Source organism: Bison bison, unplaced genomic scaffold, assembly GCF_000754665.1.
Source record: "Bison bison bison isolate TAMUID 2011002044 unplaced genomic scaffold, Bison_UMD1.0 scf7180017864503, whole genome shotgun sequence".
Classification (NCBI taxonomy): Eukaryota; Metazoa; Chordata; class Mammalia; order Artiodactyla; family Bovidae; genus Bison; species Bison bison.
In genome coordinates this window covers 7336050-7350694 of record NW_011495061.1, presented here as the reverse complement: position 1 = coordinate 7350694, position 14645 = coordinate 7336050, and the positions used below count along the sequence as shown (strand labels likewise).

Below are 14645 nucleotides of genomic sequence, written 5' to 3'. Positions count from 1 at the left end.
GATTCTACTTGAAAGTGTTAGTCACTCAATCGTGTCTGAGTCTTTGAGACCCCATAGACTATAGCCTGCCAGGCTCTTTTTGTCCATGGGATTTCCCAAGCAAGCATACTGGAGTGGGTTGCCATTCCCTTCTCCAAGGTATCTTCCCCACTCAGGAAACGAACCCAGGTCTCTTGCATTGCAGGCAGATTCTTTCCCATCTGAGCCACAAGGGAAGCCCATCCTACTTGAAGATAACTGTTTTTAACATTTGGGTTTTAACCTTCTTGACTTCTGCTCCCCACCCTCATGAATAGACAGAGCCATATTTTGATCTACATATATTTCACAAAAAAAGTATATATATAAAAATATATATGATTTTAAAATAAAAGTAGAATCATGCCACCTGTTCCCCCCCACACACCCCCAGTCAATATTTTACAAACAAAAATGTCCAAACCATCAAACTTTTATGCCTTTGAACCATTTTGGACAGAATGTTCTAAAATGGGACTTGCTCTCCAGTCTTTCCCAAGGAGCCAGATGCAAGCTCTGCTTCATCCATACTCACTGTGGACATTCTAGCTCTGTAGCAGGGCTGAACACAAGGGATGTGTTAGTTGCTCAGTCATGTCCGACTCTTTGCAACCCCATGGGCTGCTCCAGTGTCCTCTGTCCATGGAATTCTCTGAGAATACTGGAGTGGGTTGCCATTCCCTTCTGCAGGGGCTCTTCCTGACCCAGGAACTGAACCCAGGTCTCCCTCATTGCAAGCAGATTCTTTACCATCTGAGCCACCAGGGAAGCACAGGGCCTGGAAGGCTAAGACAGACCCAGACCCAGTGACTCCGGGTCTGGGCCACACAGAGTGCTTGTGTCTGCTGTTTGGCTGCTTCCCTCCTTGTGGTCAGTTGTGTCTTCTCACTGTTTTTGATCTGCCGTGAACTGGAAAACCAGAAAACCAAGCCTGGAGAGGAGCTTATGTAGGTTTGAAGTCAAACCCTCTGTTCCATGAGGTATGGGTGATAAGTGTTATCAATATTTTCCTTCTCAGATGTGAGTAAATGAACATTCTTGATACTTTCCATGGCAATTGTACTTAAATCTCATAACAACAGTTTGAGAGGAGTACCTTAATTCCATCTTACAAACAGCAGTCTGATCCCATAGAAGTTCATTGCTTTGTCAAGAGCCACTGAGCTGCAAGTTTCAGAGCTGCAGTGGAACCTCTGGTCTGTTTCACCCCTAAATCCCAATTCTTCTCGATGTACCACATCTCATGTTTGCTGCCAGTCCTGAGCTGGGTTTCATTTGATGTCCTTGCCAGAGGCAGGGCCACTGGACTGGGGAGATGCTTCTGCGTGGAGCAGGCCTTGGCCTCCATCAAGGTCTGAGGCCAGGCAGAGAGCTGTCTCTTCAAGCAGCAGCTCCAGGGCCTGGACAGCAAGGAGGGACCCACAGACTCACAAATCACCCAAAGAACCCATGGGATGGCGCCTCTTCAGTCTTTGAGTGAGTGAGTGAGTGAGTGAAGTCGCTCAGTCGTGTCCGACTCTTTGCTACCCCGTGGACTGTAGCCCCCCAGGCTCCTCCATCCATGGGATTCTCCAGGCAAGAATACTGGAGTGGGTTGCCATTTCCTTCTCCAGGGGATCAGTCTTTAGGAAGAGCCAATCTCCACTTAGCTGGCTGGCCTCCTCAGATGGTGCCCGTAGTTGGCACTACTTATTGGACTTGATTTGAATTAGGTTAACTAGCAGGAAAAGTCAAGGGGAACACGTTCGCAGGATATAAATCAGAGGTGATAATTTGTGGCTGCAGACTGAATCTTGACCAGGAATGTGTTTGTTTTGACAAACATTTATAAATTGGGGAGATTTAATATTTATACACCTGGGATTTGGGCTTTTCTTGAAAAACTGGGAGATACAGCTAACAAAGATGGATATTTTTTCATGACCGACCCCCACCAGTTGAGTAGTAGTAACTGCCCCAGATAGATGGTGCCTGTGCTCTGTGGTTGGCCACTCACTATGATGGCTCTCTTTCATCTCAGCTGCCTGGCCCCTGGAGGATCTCAATCTGCCACCTTTGCATGAATCCTATTTTTACAGAAGCTAGGTACCAGTTAAAGCAAACCCTTCTTAATCTGTTTATTAATGATATGATTTCATTCATTCATTCAACCAACATTTAGTGGGTAGCCATTGTGGGTTTCCCCCTGGACATGGGTCATAAAAGTATGAAGACTTATTAAAGACAGTCATAAAAATATGAATAAGGTATAGTCCCTGCTGTTGAGGTGCTCAGATTCTAGCTGAGTTGAGGCCTGTGCAAATTGCTCTGGGAGAACAGAGAGAAGTGTGGTAAACTGAATACTCCTCCCCCGCTCCCCGCCAAGAGGTCTGTGCCCTAATCCCTGGACCCTGAATATGTTACCTTAAATGGAAAAAGGACCTTTGCAGATATGATTAGATTAAGTTTCCTTAGATTTGGAGATCATCCTGCATTATCTGTGTGGGCCCAGTGTAATTCCAAGGGTCCTTATAAGAATGAGGCAGGACAAAGTCAGACAAGAAGGAAATGTGAGAATGGAAGCAGAGGTCAGAGAAGAGAAGAGATGCTACACAGTCGGCTTTGAAGATGGAGAAAGGGCCACCAGCCAAGGAATGCGGGCAGCCTCTAGAAGCGGGGAAAGCAAGGAGATGGATTCCCCCCTAGACCCTGCCGAAGGAACACAGTCTGCTGGTATGACTTTAGTCACTGAGACTGAGTCGGAACTTCTGACCTCCGGAACAGTAAGATAATAAATCTGCGTTCTTTTAAGAGACCAAGTTTTTGATAATTTGTTACAGGAACCATAATACTAATATATGAAAGGAGAATTTTTTTCTGAGGTGAATGAAGGACTGTTTGAACTGGATGAATAGGAGCTCATCAGGTATAGAAAGGGGAGGAAAGGCAGCCTACGCATAGGGAAAAGAATGGTGCAAAAGTGTAAAAAAGCAGGGCGTGTTAGGAGGTTAGCTGCTGGTCCATTGTGGTTGGATTATAAGATGTATGACGGCTGAAATAAGAGATGAGGCCAGTGAGAGGGGTTGGAATCTCACCTTAGATCTCGTCCTGTGGGAAAAGGGACCAGTTCTAAATCAAGATTTCTTACCATCTCAAGGATTAAAAGAAAGGAAAGGGTAATCCAAATTATGTTTTAGAGAGACTTGCTCTGGCAGTTTGGGGAGGGTGTTTGGGAGGGGCCAGACCAGAGGTAAGGAGGCCAATGAGACTGCCGCAGTGACTCAGGTCCCACGGAGCCATGGCCGGGATGGTGGCCATGGGAAGAAGGCAAGTGACCAAAGACACCTAACTGGGATTAACAAGACTCGGAGTCTAACTGAACGAGACCAGCCCTGCAGGAGAGATGATGGCTGGGTTTTGAGCTTGAGTGTGTTCACTAGGACACACGAGTGGGCTTGTGGGAGGGCAGGGCTGGGAGCGGAAAGAATGATGGGTTCTGTTTGGGGCATGGTGAGTGTGCAGGGCCCACAGTGCCTGTGGGAAGAGTTGTCCAGAGGCAGTCGGCAATCACAAGTCCGTAATCCTGCTCTCTGGGGCGATGTTCAAGTCATCTGCATCCTTTCTGCTCCCGGCAAGAGGTGAGAAGCAGGGGGCTTGCGACTGAGGGGCTCAGTGGTGTCCTGGGAAATGTTTAACAGCTGGCTCTTAGGGAAATAAGACTTTGATATATAACATTTGCTGATTCCTGTGGTAAAAATACTCCCATCATGACCAATTTTAAGCTATTAATTCAACATCCCTGAACATGGGGTTGGGAAGAGGTATACAGTAGCAGGTCATTAGATAGTGTTCCCTCCATACAGATACTAGGAAAAAGTCATCTCAAGACCATAGATAATAGTAAAATGTAGTAAACCAATCAAGGCATCATTATTGTGGGTATTTATTTCCTTTGTTTCTAAGGTAATTTAATTTTTCATAATATCTGTGTTTAATGACCAGCTCACAAAACACTTGACAATTTTACATTCGGCTCTTATGAGTCCATACTAGCAGGCACCAGCACAGCACTGGAGATGTTCCCATGAAACACAAGATGGAAGAGCCTGGAAAACCACCTCCTTCCCAGAGAGGCTCACCGATTCCCCGAGGTCACACACCTGAGGAGGGTAGAACCAGGTCCGAGATCTAGGAGGCAGTTTCTGGTCCTCTGTTGCTGGAGGCAGCATCGGGTCTCCCTGCTGGCCCTTCTACGCCCTGGCCAGCCCTGCAGCCCCAGGAACACGGTGTGGTACTTAACCCCAGGACGATGACTCATGTCACTCTGGAGTGAGTGACTCAGGGAAGAGGCTGCTGGGCGGCCTGGAACAAAGAGAAGCAAGCGAGATTTATCTCTCCTGGGAGCTCAATGCAAGACTCGGATATTTTTCTGCTGTTCCCGGTACCTTTGAACTGCCTCTGATGAAGCAATCGTACATATTTCCAAGAAGAAAAAATTTTTTCAAGTGGACTTATTTTTAAAGAAAGGATTGCTGAAGTGAACAAGCTGGAGCAGCAAGCTGGGGAGATGCTCTGGCTAACTTCCTGTCCTAGCTGGGGCAGGGAGTGCGGGGTGGGGGCGGGTGGATAGAGGTCTGGCTGTGACCTGACCACTTTTTAGGGGGTGTAGAAGCTGGATCCCAGGCACTGATGGGTCTCCAACCCTCCACTTCTTCCTGAGCAGCATCTGAGTTCCAAGAGGCTTCCCACGTGAGGAGGGCACCTGTCATTTGACAAGACGGGCCCCTGCTTTCAGGCCTTGCTTAGGAGTAACTTCTGATCCGCCTTCTCAAGGTAGCTTCAGGTTTGGCAGCTCTGCTCCTAGGTGGGCAGAAATCACTATGCTCTCAGACCCAAGCCCCCACCCCACCCCAGGGATGTAAAAACTCCAGTGACGATGTCAGAAGGGCTCATCGAGCAAGTCACAGCAAACAGCCATCCCTTCTCTTCTGAGGTGTCTGGGGAATGCGGCCCAAGACCTCTCGGTTCTCAGATTTGGGGATCTTTGCTCACCTCCCTAGGGAGGAAGGGCACAGGCCCCTTTCTCAGGGACTCACCAGAGCCTAACTTCTTGCTGCTCCTACTTCACCTCTCCTGTCTCCCCCTCATCCTGTCATCTTCACAGTCTTGGGTGGAGAGAGACTTACCCTTAGAATGCTTTGGCCCCATTTTTTTTTTTTTTCTGAGCACACACACATACCATGGAGAACCACAGCAGCTGTACCAAAATACAATCTCATCAAATAGGACACAAATTTGCCCTCACCAGCATTTGTCAGCTCTTGTCTTTCTGATGATAGCCATTCTAACTGGTGTGGGATGATACCTCACTGTTGTTTTAATTTGCATTTCCCTCGTGACTCCTGATGTTGAGCATCTGTTTATGTACCTGTTGGCCTTTCATGTGTCTTGGCAGAAATGTTTATCCAACCCTTCCAGTTTCCCTAAGGGCTAGCCCTTTGTGATACATAAGGCAGAGACAGATTCCCTCTTCTCTACCTCCTGCTGCCACCACGAGCCCCCTCTCCCCGGACCCCCTTCCCAAGCAATGGGCACAGAAGGGCCTCACTGTTTACTGGAGGGGAAAGGCAGCGGGGGAAAGGAGATGTGAAGGGAAATGAGGAGTCTGTTATGATTGCAGACGTGCCATCTATCTGCTGTGGCCCTCCTTTCCGCCCCACCCCGACCCCGGCTCCCGTCAGCTGAGCATCATCGTCACTCAGGTTCTCTTCCTCTGGGGACTGGCCCTACCCCCACTCCTGGATGTGGTGCTGGCACTGGTCTCAGCAGATGCTGGCTCACTCTCAGGACTAGACTGGAGTCTGAATTAGGGGAGGAAGGCACCCCCAGCCAAAGGGGCCCATAAAAGATCCTCTGGGCTGGACAGCACAGCCAGACCCCAGGGAGTGTCAGGAGTGCTCAGGGCCCCCTTGCCCAAACACTGCTAGGCTGAGGCTCCTTTGCTCCTAGTCCTGGGGCCAGAAGGGTTGTGGTGAGGATGAGAAGTAACTGAGGGGGTCCCTTCCAGTTCCTCTTCCTCTCTTCTCTGTTGCCCTCAAGGCCTCTTGCTTCCACCCTTCTACACACAACCTTTGCTCTTCACTCCTGCTTTCAATCCAGATCTGCCTCCAGGATGGAAACCTGGGGATCCTGCTGACTTGCTGAGGGCTGTGCCCCGTTCAGCCATCCGTTCTCTTATTTACCCTCTACAGCCTGAGCAGCTGCTCCAGTTCTCAAGCTAGGTGTCATCTCTCCCTTGCAGAATGACAACCTCTGTACTTTGGGAGTCAGCACCAGGGTAGCTGAAAAGTCTGGGGCTTTGGAAACAGATATGGGCTTCCCAGAGGGCTCAGTGGTAAAGAACCTGCCTGCCAATCTGCAGGAGATGTGAGTTCAACCCCTGGCTTGGGAAGATCCCCTGGAGAGGGCACAGCAACCCACTCTAGTATTCTTGCCTGGAGAATCCCATGGACAGAGGAGACTGGCAGGCTACAGTCCATGGGGTCGAAAAGAGTTGGGCATAACTGAGCATGTACTTCCTTTGGAATCAGATAGACTCAGGACTGACCACAGCCAGAGCTCAGACAGCCACAGTACTACACACTCTTTCTGTAAATCCACCACTGTAGCCACTGGCTGCCCAAGAACAGAGAAAAATGTCAGCAGCACCAGAGTGCACAGCCCCTGATGGTCTGCTATCTATGTGTCAGGACACAGGAGAAGCCCTGTCCAGGCCAGGACTCTGTCTCCTTTATCTGCCAGGGACAGAGCTGGGAACTCTGCCTCCCAGGATGAACACCAAACTCTCTGGGCCTTGGTTGGGTTTTGGTGATGTTGCGACTTGGAGAACTCAGCTGTCCAATTCAGAGAATGAGAAAGGAACTCAACGAGTGTATACTCTGTGTGGGTACCATGTGTATTTCCTAATTTAATCCTTTCAACAACTTGAAAAGGTAGGTCCTGTTCCCTCCATTTTACAGATGAGAAAACTGAGGCCAAGAGGAGACCAATCCAGCAAGAAAGAGGCAGAGGGAGAATTACAATCTAGTCTGCCAAGGTCCAAAGCCCTCTCGCAGCATCCTGAGGTTAGGAAGCAGGATGGAACTATCCTGGCGAGACCCCCAACTTGCCCTCACTTACTCAGGATACAGGACCTAGGGGCTTCCCAGGTGTCACTAGAGGTAAAGAACCTGCCTACCAATGCAGGAGACGTAAGAGACACGGGTTCGATCCCTGGGTTGGGAAGATCCCCTGGAATAAGGCATGGCAACTCACTCCAGTATTCTTGCCTGAAAAATCCCATGGACAGAGGAGCCTGACAGGCTATAGTCCACAGGGTCACAAAAGAGTCAGACATGACTGAAGCGAGTTAGCAAGCACAGGACCCAACTCTGCAGTTGGCCAGGTCTAGGGACCCACAGAGGCACCTCTCAGTATTTTGAGCTGATCTCTGATGCCCAAGGAGACTTTCCAAGTGTGTCCAGGATTGCCAGGGGCAAATGCAGGAATCTGGGGGCATCTTCACTCTCCCACGGAGAAGGCAATGGCACCCCACTCCAGTACTTTTTCCTAGAAAATCCATGGACAGAGGAGCCTGGTAGGCTGCAGTCCATGGGGTCGCTAAGAGTCGGACACGACTGAGCGACTTCACTTTCACTTTGCTCTTTCATGCACTGGAGAAGGAAATGGCAACCCACTCCAGTATTCTTGCCTGGAGAATCCCAGGGAGGTGGAGCCTGGTGGGCTGCCGTCTATGCGGTCGCACAGAGTCGGACACGACTGAAGCGACTTAGCATTAGCATTAACATCACTCTCCCAAGATCAGAGGCACTGCCAGGGGACTCCTGCTTTCAGGGCAGAGACACATCGACTTATTATTTACTAAAAGCAAACCTTCAACATAAGAGGCCAGAAGGCTGACGTGTGTAGTAGGGCTGAGGGGCAGGGGTTCTGGGATCTTCTCTGGCTGCTCTTCACCCACAGGTGTGGTTTTGGTCAAGTCCCTGCCACTGTGTGGGTTTGTCGGATGGGAGTAGGGACACAACTGGCACTTCTCCAGTGGCCTCTCTGTCATCCTCTGAGTTTGCAAAGAACTGAGAGGGATGTGTGTGCAGCCACCCCAAACAATTCCCTCCATCGAATTCTTCATCTAGAGATAGACCAGTGGTATTAATAGCAACCTAATCTCTTTCAAATTCTTTGTGCTGCTAAAATGAAAGCAAAAATTCAAAGCTGGAAGAACAAAAAAAAACCACCCTCCCCTTCTGAGAGTTCTGAGTCACTCCAGAAAGGTCAGTGAAGTCTAGGTTAACCCATTGTTTCCCAGAAGTGCCTCTGGCTCTTCCTCCACCCAGAGATTAACAGAGGGAATGTGAGAGCCACTCAGTAGGCAGGCTGTGCTCCTGGGATACTGTGGTCTCAGAGAGGGGTTTGGGCTCTTCGGGACTGGTCACAAGGCTCAGGGAGAGGCAGCCCAGGGGCCATTGTTAAGAGGTCATGCTTACCAAGAACCCGTAATCCAGTGGACGTGACCCTGCAGGGAGCTGGGGAGTCAGACAGACCTGTGGTTGACTTCCAGCACTGCCGCTCATGGGGGACATGACTTTGGCCAATCTTTGAGCCTCTGTTTACTCATCTGCAAAATGGGACCGATCATGATGTTAATAATAATAGTATATACATTACCGACCTCAAGGGCTGCTGAGAACACCAAAGAGGTTGTAAAGGCCCTTGTGAAATCACGCCTCCTGACAGTGGCCCCCACGCCTGCTGGCACAGAGGCAGCCCCACAGGAAGCCACCCTCCTCCCATGGCTGAGGTGTGCAGGATGGAGGTCTTCTGCCAGTTGTGGGTGGCAGGACTGTGCCTTATGGCCACTCTGTCAGAGAAGCCCCCTCCTGCCCTCTCCCCACGGCCTGCAGGGTCCTGCAGTGACCATTCTCAGGGGCAGAGTCTGTGCTGCTCACCTAACAAATGTGGGCCTTCCTAGGGTGAAAGATTGGATGAACAAACTAATGGACAGTTGTATAAGTAGAAGATTAAGAATACGAGTGGGTGAACACGTGGACCCACAGACTGATGGATGGGTGAATGGTTCACCCTACACAGTGGGGGTCACAGAACCTCTAACAGTGGGCCCAGTCTTTTGGCCTCGTAAGACCCCTGGCCGGACACACTGTTGCTTCTGCTATCTTATCTTATCCCCGCTGGGAATGCACTTCCCATCTCTCCCCTGCAGGCAGTGTGCCCGTGCTGGGTTTGGTGGCTACACTCTAGCAGAACTCCTGATGGAGGAGACCAAGTAGAAGAGGGAACAGATGAGGGGCCTTCGACTCAAACTTGCCTGGGTTATAATCCTTAGCCTGCCACTTATTAGCTGTGCGATCTTGAGCAAGTTGCTGCACCTCTCTGATCCTTAGCTCCTTAACACATAAGATGGAAATAACAAAAAGATAGCATCTGAAATACACCTAACATAGCGTCCAGTACTCAGCAGACAACCTAGACATGTCTAATGAATAAGAAGGAATAAAATTATATTAGTTTGCTTTCTTTAATGAATAGCCAGGGGGAAATTAACATACTTAAATGAGGTTTAGAGAATTTTGATTTTTTTGGTTATGCAATGATTGTATAGTTATTCCCGCAGAGACTTAGATAATTTGCACCAGGTACAAAGGTAGCTAGACCAATCAAGTTGCTTCACTACACTGCACCTCAGTATTCCTTCCTGTAAAATGGGCCAAGCTACATAGTTAAGCAACATCTGGGGGCTGAAAGAGTCAAAAGAGCTGATGGTTTTTGGCAATGATCCACCTAACCCTTTACTGACCAGGTTGGAGAGGCAGCAAGAAAGGTCCTGAAAACGGGTTAAAGAAGGAGCTGCTCAGAGACCAAACATTACTAAATATTTTTTCCTTTTTTGGGTTGGTGCTCTAGATCACCACTTCCTGGAGATTATATTCTAAACTTGCTGTGATGGATGAGAGGTCCGCGTGCCCACGAGCTCCAACGGAACCCAGATGTCACCCTGAGGGAGGGACTCTGCTTTTACCTTGCTATTTTAAGCAGCGAGTTTATAATAATGGATGGGAGAGAAAGCAACGGGGCAGGAGCAGCGTGGGAATGGCCTGGGTGGGCGGGGCTGCTGGGGCTCCCCCTGGAGAACTTGGGGATCCATCCTGTCAAGCGTGGGACCTCAGCCAGCCTCCACTCTGCTTTATCCTGCAGCAGCTGACACCTCTTGGTGCTTGTCTCAATTTGTTTCTGTTTTACTTTGCTTTCTGACCCAGGGACTGACTGAAGGTCTTTCTTAAGGAGCGGGAGGTAAAGGAAAGGAAGTGGCGATATTTCTGATGCAACTTTGGAATACTGTGGCCCAAAATCCTATGGGATGGGTCCCTCAGGTCTGTGGTTTGCTGTGATTAGGAGGAGTTCAGGATTTCAGGGACTCCTAGGGTTGGAGAAAGCCCCTGAAGTAGGTTAGAAATCCTATGACCCTTGCCCCAGCCTTTGATGAGACTCTCCCAGGAATGGGGAGCTCACTATTTTAAAGAGCAGCCCATTTCATGTTCTGATGGTTCCAACTACTAGAAAGCTTTTCCTTGCCTTGATCTCACTTTTCGGTCACTGGCCATGCATCTGCCCTTCTGCAGCAATAGAACTACATGGATGGCTTTCAGATATCTGCAAATAGATTTTATTTCTTCCTGTACCAGCTCTTTTCCAGGCTAAAGATCATTAGTTCTTTTTTTTTATGACTTTTTTCATGTGGGCCACTTTTAAAGTCTTTATTGAATTTGTTAAAAATATTGCTTCTGGTTTATGTTTTGGTTTTTTGGCCACTAGGCTTGTGGGATCTTAACTCCCCGACCAAGGATCAAACATGCACCCTTTGCATGGAAGGTGAAGTCTGAATCACTGAACCGTCAGAGAAGACCCTTTAATTCTTTAAACACAAATTCTTGTCCTGCTTCCCCTTTTTTGAATATGCCCCGCATTGTCTGAATCTCTTTTAGCATGCAGAGCGCAATGCACTTCATGTAGATTAAGACAAAAGAAATGTGAAACTGTTTACCTCCCCTGTTTTGGAAACTATACCGTTAAGACAGCCTGGAGACCTGCACACACATGGCATATCATTTAAAAATTTTTCTTGGGACATGCAGTCTACTTTGCAGGTAGAACTGGGGTGTGTGGATCTTTTTCTGCTGCCCTCACACCCTACTACCCTGTACTTAATCCAGCACCACCGTTGTCCCTGGGCTTCCCTGGCGCCTCAGATGGTAAAGAATCCACCTGCAACGTGGGAGACCGGGGTTCAGCCCCTGGGTTGGGAAGATCCACCGAGGAGGGCATAGAGACACACTCCAAAATTCTTGCCTGGGGAACCCCCAAGGACAGAGGAGCCTGGCAGGCTGCATTCCATGGGGTTGCAAAGAGTCAGACACGACTGGGCGACTAAGCACAGCACAGCATTGTTGTCCCTGCTGCTGACACCCAAGTTGGGGTGATGGGAATTCATCACAGAGCTCATCTTTGGGCAAACCTGTTGCTCAATTTACTTATACAGAAACCATTTGGGCTGGGAGGCACAGCATACCCTGGTCCCATAGCTCTTGTTCCCAAAAGTCAGGTTAAATCTGTCCTCTTGGCAATGACCCACCTTCCTGTCTCACCTCCTCCAGCTATTCTGTTCAGAGAAATCCCATCAGCATTTCAGTATTTATGGCTCAGTCTAAATGCCATTTCTAATGTGAAATCTTCCTTAAAACGGTATTCCACTCATCCCAATTTCCCGAGTTAGGGACCCTTTTCTGGGAAAGCATCTCACTTTCAAAGTGTTTACCCTCTTCATCTGGTTTTCTGGCTGTCTCCCCCGCCCCTGCCCCACTGGACTCCATGCTCCTTTGGGGCCAAGACCACATCTTCTTCATCTTCATGGTAGAGTAGATGTGAGTGTTTGTGGTGAAGGAGGTCAGCTCACAGGTCCTCTACTTGAGATTTCTTGAGCTGACCAGCAGGGGTCAGCCAACTGTTTCAGAGATGAATGGGGTTCCCTGTGCAGTGAAGAGAAGGACAAAAGTCAAGATGGTGGTCACAAGGACTAAAACTCCCAGAGATAAAGTTCTCCAATTCTTAAAATACAGCTCAACATGAATTTCTGGGTATCTGTGATCAGTCGATACCTGTGGTATCGTGATCTGGGTATCTGTGACCACCTTGTCTGCCTCAAGGAAGCTTGGTTTAGAGGTGTGTATTGGTGGGGGGGGCGTCAGTAAGAGCTGTGGCTGATGCCACATCTGAGCCACCCCATAGCTCAGTGACACTAGCACCTTCCTGAGCCCTTTCTTGGGACAGGTGGAACAAGAAGAACTCCTGGTGTTGTGGGCGGTGGCAGGGCCTTCTGGCTCCTTCTCCAGTAGTCTCCAGCAAACAGCACCTTGCATAGGGCCTGGCGCATAGTAGGTACTCAGTAAATGGCAGTGTCTTCCATTTCTCCTCTGTATCCCGGCAGCTCCTGAGTGGCCTTGGCCAGGGTCTAAGGATGACATCTGCCTCTGGTGGCTTTCATCTGCTGTCTCCCACAGCAGCTCCTTCAAGGAACCCCCGAAGTTGTATAATCAGACTGGTTGTTGGTTCTTCGGGTCCCTGGAGGCATTCCTCACCTTCCAGGGCAGGGGAACCTAAAGGGGTTTAGGGATGAGAAGAGGTCAGGCAGAGGCCCTGGGCTCAAGCCAAGCTTCTGGATTGCAGACCAGCATGTAGGTGGCCTCTGTGAACACCTACTCCATGCTGAGTGAGCTCTCTTTTCATCTTGGGACTATTCTGCATGGGAGGCATTCTTATCTCTGTTCCCTGATGAGGAAACCAAGGCTCAGAGGTGAAGCCAGGCTTCTAGGCTAAGCAGCCAGTGAGCGGCAGAGTGGAGCCTCAAATCCAGATATCCGGTTCCCAGCCTGTGTTCCTTCGACCTTGCTGTCCTGCCTCTCCAGATGGAGACCTGACGTGACTGGTCCCCTTTTCTAAGAGGAATCAGAGGAGCCTGACCCATTGGCTCAGGTTTATTGCCAGATCTTGGTCCTACACCTCTTAACAGCCAGGAAATGTGAAAGTGCAGTTCGTACTTACAAGTAACAGTACTTAGTAGTTAAAAGTAACCCCAACTCAAACTGATTTAAACACTCTGAGACTAAATTCTTTGTGTAACTGGATAATTAAGAAATAGTTCCGGCTGCAGGTGAGCTCTGACCAGGGCTCCAGCTCCGTTTCTCTGCAGATCTCCTGTCTCTGCTCTCCTCTAGGTGTCAAGTTTTCTCCTCAGTCTGGCCTTCCTCATGGAGGCAGAATGGCATCCATAGCACCAGACCTGCACACTCCACCACCCAGAGCAAGAGAGAGCATCGGGGTCCCAGATCACTGCCTCGTGCTCCTTGGCTCAGTCTGGATCTATTGTCTAGCCCTGAGCCGATCTCTGCTGAGATGGATGAGATTATGCTGACTGGTGTCAACCCCAACCAGATCTCAAGGCTGCTACCCCATGGGAGAGGGTTCAGTTCAGTTCAGTCACTCAGTCGTGTCCAGCTCTTTGCGACCCCATGGACTGCAACACGCCAGGCCTTCCTGTCCATCACCAACTCCCAGAGTTCACTCAAACTCATGTCCATTGAGTCTGTGATGCCATCCAACTGTCTCATCCTCTGTCGTCCGCTTCTCCTCCTGCCTTCAGTCTTTCCCAGCATCAGGTCTTTTCCAATGAGTCAGTTCTTCGCATCAGGTGGCCAAAGTATTGGAGTTTCAGCTTCAACATCAGTCCTTCCAATGAATATTCAGGACTGATTTCCTTTACAATTGACTGGTTTGATCTCCTTGCAGTCCAAGGGATTCTTAAGAGTCTTCTCCAACACTGCAGTTCAAAAGCATCAATTCTTCGGTGCTCAGCTTCCTTTATTATTTTTTCAGAAAGCTGAAAGAAAAGGGGAGGGAGGGTTAAGTGTGGCTTTGGGGCAGCAACCCAAGGTTGCTGGGGTTGTGTACTGCACAAGGCACAAGAGATCCACCCTGGCTGAGCCTCCAGAACCATGACTTTAGCAGAGTCCTGGCAGGTCCAGTGAGGGCTGTTCCTCAACTGAGGATCAGAATTGCTGCTAAAGGGCCTGAGGTGAGGCATGGGGCAGGACTCAGGAACCACCATCCCTTCCTCCTCCTGCATCTGACCAAGCAAGGTTGTAAGGTATAGTGGCCTCCAAATCAGGAAGATCTTGATTCAAAAGCTTGGTCTCTGTATGATTTGGGCAAGTGGCTTCCACTCTCCAAATAGTTCTCTTATCTATAAAATGCAAATAGTAATGCCTACAGCGTGAGGATTAAATTAGGTGATGTTTGTAACGTTCCTAGATAATGCCTAACACCCAGTAGCTGCTCAATAAATGGCTGGCAAACACAAGTCTGGCTCCCATTGGAGTATCTTCCATCGGTTATGGCTTCGAGGCGTTCGAGGCACCCTTCTGGGATGGCTGTTTCCTGTACAGCCTAAATTAGATGCAAAATCTCTAAGGTCGCCTCTGACTTTGTAAACAGAGTGAAAGAGCAGGAGGAAATGCAATTCC

General features: G+C 49.2%; 1 protein-coding gene across 3 annotated transcripts in view; it reads left to right on the top strand.

Moving 5' to 3' along the window:
• The window catches only part of MRVI1 (murine retrovirus integration site 1 homolog), a 126008-nt gene that overhangs the window by 34269 nt on the left and 77094 nt on the right, over positions 1-14645 (top strand). The window lies entirely within an intron of this gene.